We start from the raw sequence: 15,383 nt of genomic DNA on the forward strand, positions 1-15,383 counted from the left end.
GTAGTTTGGTAAAGATTTAATTTATGAAATCGCCGTGAGCGGGCTATCTATCTTATAAGGTCATATCTTGAGATAAGCCAGGACCATGTTACGAAAGGACTAAATGAACCTTTGAGCTTCATGTCTCCTAATAAAGACATATGGTTAATAATGGTATTAACCTGCTATCGTTGCTTTTATTGAAACTCTTCTTCAATTTTATCTGCTTCATGTCATATGTACGCCAAGTTCAGGAGTGTTCTTCATGAATCATGGAATGGTGATTATGTTGCCTCCTTAGAAGAATTCGATACGACATGTATGGACTCCGTATGGTTAGCTATTAAGATTTCATAGAAAATGAATGACTACAGTAGGTCAGTGGTGGACCATAGTAATGCAGGAATGATTCTGCGAGTAATGAGCCGATTACAAGCGTGAGAGTTGTATTGGAATGGATGTTGAGATTGAGTACCGCTAATCGGGTCATGGTGATATATAAGTCATCATTGATAGACTAATTAAGTCGATTGTCTACCTATTGAATATTTATTCCTTCTTATCAATAGAGAGTCGTATTACTATACGAGGAAGGTTGCGGTGCAAGCATAAAATTCTAGTAATGATGATGTCTAGAATGAAATCCCAGATTCGATTTTCGATGTCGAGGGAGTTTCAAAGGTGATTGTTTATGAGCTCAAGCAAGAGCATGGGTCCGTAGATTGATGGACAGAATAGCAAAATATTTAGGCATGCAAAATACGATGCTATTGTTATTCCCAGTGGACTAACAATGAGATTTACAGAAGGGGGGTTGAATGTAAATCTCGAAACTTTTTCAAGTTTTGAGCAGTTTCTAAGGCTAAGTGTTTTTGAGAACAAGTGTGTGAATTGCTTGAAGCTAATACAGACAGATATATATATTCAAACACAAATGTAAAGAACACAAAGAACTTAAAAACTTTTCTGGTGGATTTGTTGTTCCACCAGAGATGTGTTATTTCAGAAAATCTGTGATTCAAAGAATTAAATCACAGCTGCTTCCTAGTACAAACTAGATGATTTTCTCTCTGGATATTTCTAAACAGCTCTGGAAAATTCTTATCTAATTACTAGCTGCTACTTGGTTTATATATCACCAAGTTTACAAGTGAAGACAAAACTGTAAAATACAATTAAAAAGATTCTTCACATGTTTCTTCTTCATTTCTCTATCCAATGCAATCTAGGATAATCTGTGAATCTTTGAATACTCCCTTGTTTGCATCAGAATGGAAATGCTGCATTTTCTTGATTCCTCCTAGAGGCTTCCACATTCCAGTTTGTCTCTGTCAACCCATGTGCCTCTGTCAGCTTGTGAATTGTCACTATCAACTGCTAATGAACTAAGCATCCGTTGAAGCTTTCATCCGTTGATGCCTTATCCGTTGAGGCTTTATCCGTTGAAGCTTTATCCGTTGATGCATTATCAGTTGAAGTCTTTATCCATTGAAGCACTTATCCATTGATGGATATTATCTGTTGAAGCATTAGAGACATCCGTTGAAGCTTTGTTTCTTATCCGTTGAAGGTCTTCAATATCAGTTGATACTTCTTCACTTATACAAAATTACAAGGCATGAAATATTTACAATTAGCCCTCCTATTTGCATATCCACTAGTAGTCAACATGACTGATAATTTCCTACAACATCTAAGAATTACAACTTGAATCCAGAGAATGAAATGTGCTACAATACTAAACTTATTGCTAAGTAAAGCTACTCCTTCAACGGATAGCCAAGATGGTCTTATCCGTTGAGACTACAAACACTAGATTTCTATTTAAGTGTTTTGTTTAACTTATCATCAAACTAATACACATATTCCTAACAATCTCCCCCTCTTTATGTCTACTAGAACTGCAGGCATAAATTTGGGTTTAGCTTGATGATAACAAAACATTGAAAAATATATAAACTGTAATAAAACAGAAATTCAAAAGTGCTACAAAGATTTGTATGCTGAGATGAAATTGAAGAGTTACATTGTTTCCAAGGGTGCTCCTTTAGCCTGAGCATATTAGTTTCTTTTCCTTTGATTCCTTGTTTTCTTTCCTAGCCTCCTGTCATTCTCCTCTATTTGAAGTTGAAGTTGTCTGTAGAATTCAGCTTCATCTTCTTCATTGATGTCTAACTTAGATTGCATATCCTTGAGAGTTTCATTACTGGCAATCTTGAGCTGATCTTCAATTCTGAAAAATCTTCTGACTCCTTTGTTGTCTCTGAACTCCATCAGCCAATGAGGTGATTTGTGAATTGTAATTCCTCTTTCTTGAATGAGTAATGTTCTAGGCAAAGCATTGGGCTCCCTCCAAGTTTTCCTTATGTTGGCAATCTTGTTGAGAATCTCAGTCTTGGCAGTCCTGGTAAAGCCAGAATCCCTTTGTATGGCTGAGTAGACTCTAATCAAGGTAGAGTAGCCTTCATTCAGAATTCTGTAAAGAGGCCAGGTTCTTTCCCCATCTCCTTTGTATTTGAACACTAGTCTTTCTGGTAGCTGTCTGTAGGCAGCTATTCCCCTTACTTCCTCCGGCTCATCCAGATAGAGTTCAATGTCTGAAAATTCTTTTATGTCACAGATGTGAATATAATCATCCTTAGAGGCTTGAGGCTTAGGCTTAGGCTTCTGTGTGAATTTGATTGAGGCTTTAGAGGGTATTGATTTGATTCTTCTTTTCTGCTTCTTTGATGGTGGAGAAGAGGTTAGGATGGTGGGCAATTTGATGGTGTCCCAATCAATTGGTTCCTCCTTGGGAATGATTGTTTCACCATGAATGTTCATGAAGGGGTCAGGCACAATGGGTTTAGGAATAGAGGGCAGTGGTTTGGATATTGATTGGGTTTCTTCAGTCTCATCTACCATCTTTCTCTTTACATTGACCTTCTTTCTGTTCCCTTTTTGCCATTCTTCTCTTCCCTTACTCCTTTCCTCCATATCAGTATCAACCATGTCCCCCATAGCTTCATCTTCACTTTTGTCTTCAATTTCTTTCTGTTCTTCAGCCTGACTTGACTTTAGCTGTTTTTCAAGCTTTGCTTGTGCTCTTTTGTCAGCCTTTAGCTGTTTGGCTTCTTCCTTCAACCTTCTGGTTTCTTCCCTCTTGGCTATTGAGAATTTGGGATGTCCTTGCATCACACATATGCTCTTTCCCTCTCTGAAGATAATACCCATGTTCCTCCTTACAGCCACATCCATGGTCTCTTTGAGTTTCGAGATACTTCTACCCAAAAGCTTGTCCTCATCAGCCTTTAGAAGAGGAAAATCCACTTCTTTCAGGGGAATCTTTGTAGATTCCTTATTGGATCTGTTGTTGGGCTTGAGAACCACAGGTTTCAGATCCTTGGAAGAAGTCTCTCCAACCTTATTCCTCCTTACTGGCTTGAGCTCCATTATGATTGATTCCACTTTTGTACTATGCTTCACAGATTGTGATTGAGAAGTTGTAGAACCAAATATTTGTTGCATCTTTTCATCAATCTTCTTCCTTTGCTCTTTGACTTGCAATTCAGCTGCTGCTATCTGGATTAGATCAATTCCATCAAGCTTTCCTTTGATTGGAATAATTGGAGAAGTGGTGATGACAGGAACTAGCACTTGAGAAATTTTAACTGTTGTTGATGGCTCTCCTTCCCCTTCCCCTTTATTCTCCCCCTTTTTGTTATCATCAAGGGTAGGTGTAACACCCCCAGATCCGGGGTCGAGGATCCGTGTCGTCACGGTCTTTCTTTCCACAATATCACTTCACTTAATTAATAATAATAACCTTATGCTGTGACCCCACACTAACACACACCACAACCCGTTATAGTCTCAGAGATGAAATTTAAATAAGTACAAGTCTTTGAATCCACAATTTAAAAGTTATTACAACCCAAAATGATTACTTGATAAATTTACAGTTAATTTCCATTATCTGCCACAAGTTATAATTATACATAATTGATTCTCAAAAGTAGATGGTCTGATCTACAATAGATCTACCTCTGCAGCTATAGCAGCTACAACATCAACGGGAAGACGCGGGACGCTTCCCACGCGCTTGCGCTGGGTCTGCTGGAGTCTGGCCATCTTTCCTAACTGTTGTTGTGTGATGAAGAAATAAAGCAAGGGTGAGCAGCAAGCCCACCAAAATAATATGTATAATGATTTACAATATATGAGCCTACTCATAATACTCATGAAAGTCTTGGTCAAAAGAAATGAACCAAGTTGATATCTTAATGCGATGAAGTCGCAAAATATTCAGTATATATACATATATACTTTTCAAAATATTGGAAGTCCTCTTCCATGCATAATATACACAAAGTTCCAGTGTATAACTGTATAAAAATATCGTTGCAAGGTGATCTAATATATCTAACCTTGTCTCAACGTTTTTCTGAAAATCTTTGTCATTCATAAGACAATTATTAACTAGATATAAGTTTAAAAGATGAGGTTACCAAATACCCCAATATACTTATATCTTTCCCAATACTACTTGAACTACCACCGTTCAAGTTATAACCAGTTTCAAAAGTTCATCACATAGATGAGACTACAAGACAAGATTTGAATAGATTCAACCTTTAAAATATCATCAAAATAAAATGAAGTTATGAGATACTTCATTTGATGTAAACATCATTTTGAAAACTTGACCCTGCCAACACTCAACAATCGCCCAACCGTAGCCTTTCTATCGAAGTGCTCTGGGTAGTGTTGCAGAAATTATCCAATTGGATGATGAACTCATTACGGGAGTTTGCCGCGCCAGGAAGACCACTTACGATGATCAGTCGTAGTAGTACAACCCCACCATTTTCTACATGTAGAGGAGAACCTGTCGGATTTACTTGTCAACCGAACACTGAACTCCTAAGGAATGGACCGCCTTAGCGGAACTTCCAGGCCATTTGGGCCAATATAATAAGGCTGGGCCGGCGCTACTCGACCACTTACGCCACTCCTAGTTCAGATGAAATCCATGACTCTGAAACGTAAAGCTCGTTTCCCCCTTTCCCCAAGTAGAAACTTGTTGATACGGCTCCACCAAGAAGTCGTACCTAGTTGGAAAGGAAAACTCACCGATATTTCCCAGGCGATGCCTGTTAATGGATTAACTTGTTCCAAGAATTTTACTTCCCGAATATTGGGTAAGTAATCAAAAACTCTTTTACCAAGACAGCAACCTTGTTGCGAATATAAAACACACCACCGAGCCGGATCCCCCAGGTTTTGAGCGAGTATTTAAATCCCCTTTTTAAAAGGAAGATCTTAAATATAAAAATAGTTTTGGGATCCGCTCTAACTTTTGAAAATCATTTTAAAGACTCGAAAACACTTTAAAGAGTGTTTGGAGTAAAACTGATTTAATGAAGTAAATCAGTCCCCAGAATATTTAGAAAATGTCTGAATATTATTATTTAAATAATATTCCCATAAAAAATAATCTTTATAAAATAATTGAAGTAGAAGTATTAAAACTTATACTTGAAATGAATAGCAAATAATCAAAGATATACTTATACGAAAGTAATATCTTTATTTGAATAATCAAAAATAAGTTTGATTATCGACACCTTATTCTTTAATAAAATAAAGAATATATCTCAGCAAATAATCGGAGTCATAGATCCTCAAATGAATATTCAAATAATATTCAATAAATAAAATAAGCTGAGTCATAATACCTCGAATGAATATTCAAATAATATTCAGATAAATAAATAAAAGGAGTCATACGCCTTCGAATAATATTCAAAATAATATTCATTAATAAAGTAAAAGGAGTCATAAGTCCTCGAATGAATATTCAAAATAATATTCAATAATAAAATAAAGTTAAAGTTATCGAATAAACCTTATTCGATTAATAGTTTTAAAAACTATATCCATATATATATATATAAATAAATATATATATATATATATATATATATATAATATACTCGGGAACATTGACTCCCGGTTTAGAAATATGTTCACCTTTTATCCCCTATACTAAGGGTATACGCAACTACTTGCTTATTTCTAGCATAGGTATTATGCAACTATAAGCATTGAAATCAACAGATAGATAACCAGATTACGAAACAGACATGCATATATACCATATTAGCATGCTCCAATATATCGCAAAATTTGCTAATAACAATCATGCAATATCACAAGATAATGCATATACATATATTTACATCACAGCAACAGTATAACAGGTAGAAAACTTGCCTGAGCGACTGGGGGTTACGAATGGCTCGGGACGAGTCTGGTAACCTATAAACAACAAGTAAGTTGGAATTAAACCAAAATCACTTGTAAATCTATACTTTAACTAACTTAGACTCTAACGCTAGTTTTGCGCTCACTGATTCGCTTAAGTCACTCGGGTACCCTCGGCTCCACCATTTTTAATAATTTAACCTTTACGAGTTTTAAAGCGATTCCTTCGCGGGTGTCTTACCAACTGCCTAACACACTTACCATAAATGTTTCATACATTAATTAACCCTTTTTGGTCTTTAACCTATGTTTCAAAGTAAGGCGAGGGGAGATGTTTCGTTCGTGAAACGCCGTTACTTGAAACGGTCGTTTCTCCTAAACCGTGCATCGGAATCGAACGAACTACATATCAAAACGAAGCTCGTAACATGAGCTATCTAAACATGGCAGTGGTCATAATCTAGCAGGGGGTTCTCGGGTCATAATGCTATGCACAAAAACAGTCCAAAGAAAATCGGACGTTACGACGACTATGTTTACGCGATTTCCCAATTTTAAACCATACAAAACCAACCACAAACCAACCTCAAATCCAACATACAACCAACATCAATCCTTATCACATCATAACAACCCCAACCAATTCAATTTAATCATTCATACTTATGCCTAAACTTAACTTTAATCATACTTAAGTTCCTTTAAATCAAAACCACAACAATTACCATTCCATTTCACTACCATTCCAAATCCCAAACTCTAAATCATAACAACAAACTACAATATCAACCCACTAATCAAAATCATCTTATAATATATAGGAATCTAGGGTTTGGAGATGGTATACCTTCCTTGAAGTGGTGGGTGGAGCTAGGAAGCCTTAAGAAGCTTTGAGAAGTCTTAAGAATGCTTGGATCTTCAAGAAAAACAAGAAAAAGTTCAAGTTAAAAACTTGAAAACACTATTCATTGTCTTCTTCTTTGATTAAATGAAGAAGATTGAGAAGGAATTAATGGCTTAAACTCATGATATAGTCCTAACTAAGCATGAAGATGATTAGGGAATTATCTTACCAATTTAGGAAGCTTGGATCTTGGATTTTGAATTTCTCTTGCCTTTTGAATAGTGAAAAGCCGTGAGCAATGAAGAACAAAGCCTTGGTTGCTTTTGATTTTTGATGAAAATGATTTTACTTGGCTTGGTTGATTGGTTTTTGTGCTTGCTTTAGTCAATTACCTTCTTGCCCTTGGATTTGTGTGGTTACAAAGCCACCACACCTCCTTCCTTCCCATGTCATGCTTATGTCACCTTGCACATGTCATTATGCTCCCACTTGTCCACACCTTGTGGTTTGATGATGTCACAATCCCTGGCTTCTTGTACAAGCTTGTCTCTTGGTCACTTATTTGTTTTACGGTTCGCTTATCTTTCGTTCTCGTTTATCGTTTGAGGGATCATACCCGGGATCTTATTACTTAGGTTCCCTTAACCTTTCTCAATATATTATATTCCTTTTATGATCCTCTCCTATAATCCTTTAATTTCAATCCTTTTTATCCTGTTACCTTATACTCAATTCTCTCCGTATCTTGTGGATTTCCGGGAAAAATCAAAGTGTTCGGAATTGGATTCTGACGATCTTTACATACACTTATATACCACATAGAGTACTAATAATATCCCATAAGATCAATAACAGAACCCCTACATAGCGTGGCATGAAAAGTTTTCTCGTTCAGCAAAAACACTATTCATAAGGGTTTCAAAATTTCTCAAAAATTGGGGTCATTACAGTCTCCCCTCCTTAAAAGGATTCCGTCCCGGAATCAGATAGAAAACAAATGGGTATACTTTCTTAGCATTACACTTTCTAACTCTCGAGTCAATTTTCCCACATTGTGGTTCTACCACCAAACTCTGCCTAGTTTGATAATCCTTCTCCTAAGCACTTGTTCCTTTTCACTCTATAACCCTTCCTGGTTGCTCCATATAGGTTACGTCAGGTTGCATATCTATGCGCTCATATGCCTCTATTTATCTGGCATCTGAATTACACTTCCTTAGCATTGATACGTGAAACACGTTACGACCTGCTACATGTTCGGGGTTAGGGCTAGCTCATATGCTAACTTCCCAAACGTCTTAATATATCCAAAGGTCCAACAAATTCTAGACTTAGCTTTCCTTTCTTTCCGAACCTCATCAATCCTTTCCAAGGGATACCTATAACATTACTAGGTCCCCTATTTCATACTCTTTATCCTTTCGTGTCAAATCAACATACTTATCATGTCCATCTTGGGCTACTACCAGCCGTCCTCTGATTCGATCTATCATATCCTTGGTCCTTTGGACTACTGCGGGTCCGAGCATCTTGCGCTCTACAACTTCATCCTAACATAAGGGAGATCGACATTGTCTTCCCTCAAGGATCTCATAAGGCGACATCTTGATAATGACATATGATCTATTGTCGTAAGATAACTTAATCCGCGTTAAGTGATCATTCCAAATTCTTTCAAGTCTATTGCACAGACTCTCATTATAGCTTTTATCATTAGAACTTTTGCTTCTCAATACCCATTCTTTTCCAGTTCGTAATCGCTACTACCTTCCGTTCCTAATATTATACTGGTTATACTTTTGCTCGTTAGCGTTCTATAACCTTTTAATAACCACGTCAACCTTAGTATCACGAATGTGTTTCCATTCCGCATACTACCACCACTTTATTACTCCTTTTTCAGTTGTTTCTATTTTCCAAAATTTGATCAATCAAATAGAAGTAAAGGAATTTGTTGAGAGATCACTATGATCATGAACACTTGTTATATTGCATAGTTAGTACAGAAGGTGGCCAGCCTTTAGTACTTGACAAGCAATTAAACAATATGTGGTATCCTACTAGGCTTCTATCACAAAGATAGATAGTCATTCGGCAATACCTCCCCTTCTGGAAGGGTTGTTCTTCTCAGCTTACATGAAATGAAAAGAAGAGAAAAGAACGAACTGAAGAGAATTGTATATATGAAAAAAAATATACTGCCACAAAATATCTGGCTTGGAACCTACCTCTGAACTATAAAGGTTTGTCATAGGAGAACAAAACATATACGTATTTATATCAGCATCAAGCATTATAGCATCGTATTTCCCATGCCTAAATATTTCTATTCCGTCCATCATTCTATGGACCCATGCTCTTCCTCGAGTTTAAACACAATCACCTTTGAAACTCCCTCGACATCGAAAATCGAATCTGGGATCTCATTCTATACATCATCGCTACTAGAATTCTATGCTTGCACCGCAACCTTCCTCGTATAATAATACGACTCTCTATTGATAAGAAAGAATAATAATTCACTAGGTAGATACTCTACTTAATTAGTCTATCAATGATAACTTATACACTACCACGACCCGATTAGTGGTACTCAATCTCAACACCCATTCCAATACAACTCTCATGGTTGTAATCAGCTCACTACTCGCAGAATCATTGCTGCCTTACTATGGTCCACCACTGACCCACTGTAGTCATTCATTTTTCCATAAAATCTTAATATCTAACCATACGGAGTCTATACATGTTGTATCAAATTCTCCTAAGGAGTTAACATAACCACCAATCACAATTCATGAAGAACACTCCAAACTCTGACGTACTTTCATGACATGAAGTAGATAAAATTGCAAAAGAGTTTCGCTCAAAGCAACGATAGCAGGTTAATACCATTCTTAATCATATGCCTTCAATTGAAGACTTAACTCAAAGGTTCGTTTAGTCCTTTTGAAACATGGTCCAGGCTCATTCTCAAGATAGGATCTTCTAAGATAGATAGCCCGTTTATGGCGATTACACGAATTAAACCTTTACCAACTACTATTACGGTTGGGTATTGCACAGTCATCAGAAGGAATGTCAATCTTCCAAACCATAATTCAACCTTCACATTTTTAACCATCAACACTGTATTCTTTTGGCACACGCCCCTATAATTATCCACTTACCTTTAAAGTGTCGGCCACCTCTTTGGCCTTTCCTGATAGTAAAATTTCCTTACAGTCAATGTCACATTAACCACCTCCAAATAAATTTCTACCTTATTTCAATCACAGCTTATGTGAAAATGCTTTCCTTAAAATCTGATGAGTAAAAAAAAAAAAATCACTATTTTTCCATAAGTTATTGCCTCAGTCTTTTAGAGATTAATCACTGTCATGACTGATTCTCAATCATAATTAGAACATCTTTTATCTTAAGTCCTAATTGCCCTGAATAATTTCGACCATTACTGGTTCGATCCATACTTTCTCGTGGTTTAACACGTGCCCCACTTGGCAACATTATAATTACGTCATATTTCCTTTATCAACATTTCTATTCTTGAGAATTTTGAATATTACCTTTTTCCTTATAAAACCTCTAAGGTTATCCTTCAATCGTTCCTCCTGTATTCCCTAGATACAGGGCGTATCACCATACCATTTACTAATAGTAGAACCATTGTCTATATACTTCTGCAAAATTTCTCCACTGATTCTTAAAGGTTGTTGTTACCTTAACCCTTTCCCAATCATACTGTCAAAACTCATACTGTCCCTATTAAGGGTGACATGCCAACCTTTATGCAGTCCCCTAGGATTCATTTTAAGTTACCAATGTTCTATCCTTAATTCCACCTTTAAAAGGTACCTGCATCCTTCCACGAATAAATTAAGTCATATATCCCTGATAGATTATCATATTCATCATTCGCACCTCGATAGTCTATACCTAACTTCATAATAGCATCCTTATTCAAATTGAGGTCAATCCATATGGCCTCTAAAAGATAACAATGGTCATCCGCTTTTCTTTCCTGATTTGGTAATGATAACATGGATGTTCTGGAAGATATTGGTCATGTTCAACGTGAACTTCTTCTTAATAATTCCTTATTTACTTTTGTTGTTTATCTCAACAGTCACCTCAATGTTGGGATATCTCTCATACCTGGCGTCTCCCTTTCTGGGTATCAAGCCACCGGTCTTACACTTCACATTCTTGAAGGTCACTTCCTTTATCCAATTTTCCTAATTTCTTACTTCCTTGTCTCCTTAGTCTATCCGCGTCTCATTATTTATCCTTCGAATTATCTCAAGGTTTCCTCGAATCCTCCCAACTTAAAGGGGGTACAATATATGTATCTCTTATGCCTTCAACCATCAATTTTAACTCATGGTGGATCATCATCATCCTGACGATTACATACTTTTCTATTTCTATTGCTATGAGTCTTTAGGGTTTCCTCATACCCGACTCCCTTATCATACCTCAAACTCTTTTGCCTTTATATCCCTTTCCACTTCAGTTCCTTTTTATTTCCCTTTCTCTTATCATTATTTCATGAACCATCACAACATAAGCATTGATTCCAAACATCCTGTCATTCTGGATTCGTGTCCTCAGAACGAATCTTGACAACTTTTACAACTTAGATTCATAATTTATCATACTCATCCACTTTTGTTCTAGCTCCAAAGCTTTTACACTATCTCCATAACCTTGGGAATTACTTTCCCGAAAACATTTGACTGAACTTTAAGCAGTTTATTCTAACCTCTGGCTCCGTGCCTTTCTTAGTCTTCACCAGCGAGTGGTCTCTCTCTTAGGAGGGTAAGTGACAAAAACAGTCTTTGGTGATTCGTCAATCATTTAGAATCTCCAATGATTCCTATATTTCCTTTAGCCAGGCTCTTGCCTCGACTGGGTCAACCTGTTCCTTGGAACTCTGAGAGCTTAGCGACTTAAAGGTCATGAAAGAATTTCCTACCGCATTGTTTCCTCAAGGTGGTGGTTGGGGATAATAGTCTAAGTTCTTTTTAGACAGGTCCATGAATTTCCGTATAGGAGTACCATCTCGGGTCTCCTTATCTCGCTCGACTTTTGTTTTCTCAGTCTAAATATTTCTTCCTACTCCCCATACTTGGGGTTATCTTATACGTTAAAATCCTCATTTTCCACTTCATTATGTTATGGGTTCCTTCTATCTTGATGGCGTCCTCCCTGACTATCACATTCAGGGTTTGCTCTAAATCTTATTCCTCAAACTAGCTTTCATCTAAGATCTCATCTTTAAGCTCTTGAACATTTGGAACCCAAATTCTGTAGGAATACCTCATTATTCCCTTCTCATCTTTCTCGGTATTAACCTCTTATCTATTTGTTGGCTCTCTGCCTTCATTCATCACTCTTTCTGGCACAATGTGTTCTTTTCCGATAATTCAGATTGTATTGCAATCTCAAACAGCCTTTCGGTACCGGCTCCGGTTACCTTCACTACTATTTCCATTTTCTCAAAATCTCTTATAAACTCTCCAAAAGACATCATCATCTTGAGTCTCTCCTTTTTACTAAGGGCATCAGCCACCATATTGGCTTTCCCCGAATGAAAAAGAATCTCCCAATCATTATTCTTGATTAGCTCTAACCGCCTCCTCTGGCGTATGTTGAGCTCTTTCTACGTAAGAATGTACTAGAGCACTTATGGCTTAGGTAATCCTCGCACTTCTCTCCATACAAGTAGTGCCTCCAATCTTTAGGGTAAAACTATTGCCACGAGCCTAAGCTCATGGGCGGGGATATTGAATTTCATATTACCTTAATTGTCTTGACGCAGACGCGATTATCTTGCTGTGCTAAGAAGCACCCTAATTCCTTATGCGAAGCGTCACTTACAAATCACAAAATCTCCTTTTCCATCCGGCAACGCCATCATAGGGGTCGTCACCAATCTTTGCTTCAGTTCTTGAAAGCTATTCTCGCATTTCTCTGTCCATTCGAACTTCTCAGTCTTACGAGTAAGCCGCGTTAAAGGGGCTACTATCTTTACAACTTGAACGAACCTCCGGTAGTGACCGGCCAATCCTACCTCTGGTAGTCGACCTAACCATGGTCATCAATTCATCAGTGGTTCTTTATCCAAATATTGTCAGGATCCTCCATGGGATCCTCCTCAACAACTATCCCTTCTAGGACAACATCCTCAACCGCTACATCCTCAATATCAACATCATCCGGTCCTGCATTAGGACACTCTATCGGATCCACAATCCGATCTCCAATTAGTAATAAAACATCATCGCGCTGTTGCTCCTCAACCTCAGGGTTCGGAGTCCCGCTACTCTATACGATAACGAACTACGCTTCTATCGCTACATTTATAAGGGTTCCCATAAGGGTTTTAACTGTCAGTGCTACGTTAGGTAGCCCGACTATGAACTTGGCAAGAGTTCTTATTATCTTAGTTAACTTATTATCTTAACGTCCCATCATCTCTGAGGTTTATAACGCTTAGCTCTGATACCATTTCTGTAACACCCCCAGATCCGGGGTCGAGGATCCGGGTCGTCACGGTCTTTCTTTCCACAATATCACTTCACTTAATTAATAATAATAACCTTATGCTGTGACCCCACACTAACACACACCACAACCCGTTATAGTCTCAGAGATGAAATTTAAATAAGTACAAGTCTTTGAATCCACAATTTAAAAGTTATTACAACCCAAAATGATTACTTGATAAATTTACAGTTAATTGCCATTATCTGCCACAAGTTATAATTATACATAATTGATTCTCAAAAGTAGATGGTCTGATCTACAATAGATCTACCTCTGCAGCTATAGCAGCTACAACATCAACGGGAAGACGCGGGACGCTTCCCACGCGCTTGCGCTGGGTCTGCTGGAGTCTGGCCATCTTTCCTAACTGTTGTTGTGTGATGAAGAAATAAAGCAAGGGTGAGCAGCAAGCCCACCAAAATAATATGTATAATGATTTACAATATATGAGCCTACTCATAATACTCATGAAAGTCTTGGTCAAAAGAAATGAACCAAGTTGATATCTTAATGCGATGAAGTCGCAAAATATTCAGTATATATACATATATACTTTTCAAAATATTGGAAGTCCTCTTCCATGCATAATATACACAAAGTTCCAGTGTATAACTGTATAAAAATATCGTTGCAAGGTGATCTAATATATCTAACCTTGTCTCAACATTTTTCTGAAAATCTTTGTCATTCATAAGACAATTATTAACTAGATATAAGTTTAAAAGATGAGGTTACCAAATACCCCAATATACTTATATCTTTCCCAATACTACTTGAACTACCACCGTTCAAGTTATAACCAGTTTCAAAAGTTCATCACATAGATGAGACTACAAGACAAGATTTGAATAGATTCAACCTTTAAAATATCATCAAAATAAAATGAAGTTATGAGATACTTCATTTGATGTAAACATCATTTTGAAAACTTGACCCTGCCAACACTCAACAATCGCCCAACCGTAGCCTTTCTATCGAAGTGCTCTGGGTAGTGTTGCAGAAATTATCCAATTGGATGATGAACTCATTACGGGAGTTTGCCGCGCCAGGAAGACCACTTACGATGATCAGTCGTAGTAGTACAACCCCACCATTTTCTACATGTAGAGGAGAACCTGTCGGATTTACTTGTCAACCGAACACTGAACTCCTAAGGAATGGACCGCCTTAGCGGAACTTCCAGGCCATTTGGGCCAATATAATAAGGCTGGGCCGGCGCTACTCGACCACTTACGCCACTCCTAGTTCAGATGAAATCCATGACTCTGAAACGTAAAGCTCGTTTCCCCCTTTCCCCAAGTAGAAACTTGTTGATACGGCTCCACCAAGAAGTCGTACCTAGTTGGAAAGGAAAACTCACCGATATTTCCCAGGCGATGCCTGTTAATGGATTAACTTGTTCCAAGAATTTTACTTCCCGAATATTGGGTAAGTAATCAAAAACTCTTTTACCAAGACATCAACCTTGTTGCGAATATAAAACACACCACCGAGCCGGATCCCCCAGGTTTTGAGCGAGTATTTAAATCCCCTTTTTAAAAGGAAGATCTTAAATATAAAAATAGTTTTGGGATCCGCTCTAACTTTTGAAAATCATTTTAAAGACTCGAAAACACTTTAAAGAGTGTTTGGAGTAAAACTGATTTAATGAAGTAAATCAGTCCCCAGAATATTTAGAAAATGTCTGAATATTATTATTTAAATAATATTCCCATAAAAAATAATCTTTATAAAATAATTGAAGTAGAAGTATTAAAACTTATAC

The sequence above is a fragment of the Apium graveolens genome, chromosome 9 (assembly GCF_009905375.1).
Source record: "Apium graveolens cultivar Ventura chromosome 9, ASM990537v1, whole genome shotgun sequence".
NCBI classification, from domain to species: domain Eukaryota; kingdom Viridiplantae; phylum Streptophyta; class Magnoliopsida; order Apiales; family Apiaceae; genus Apium; species Apium graveolens.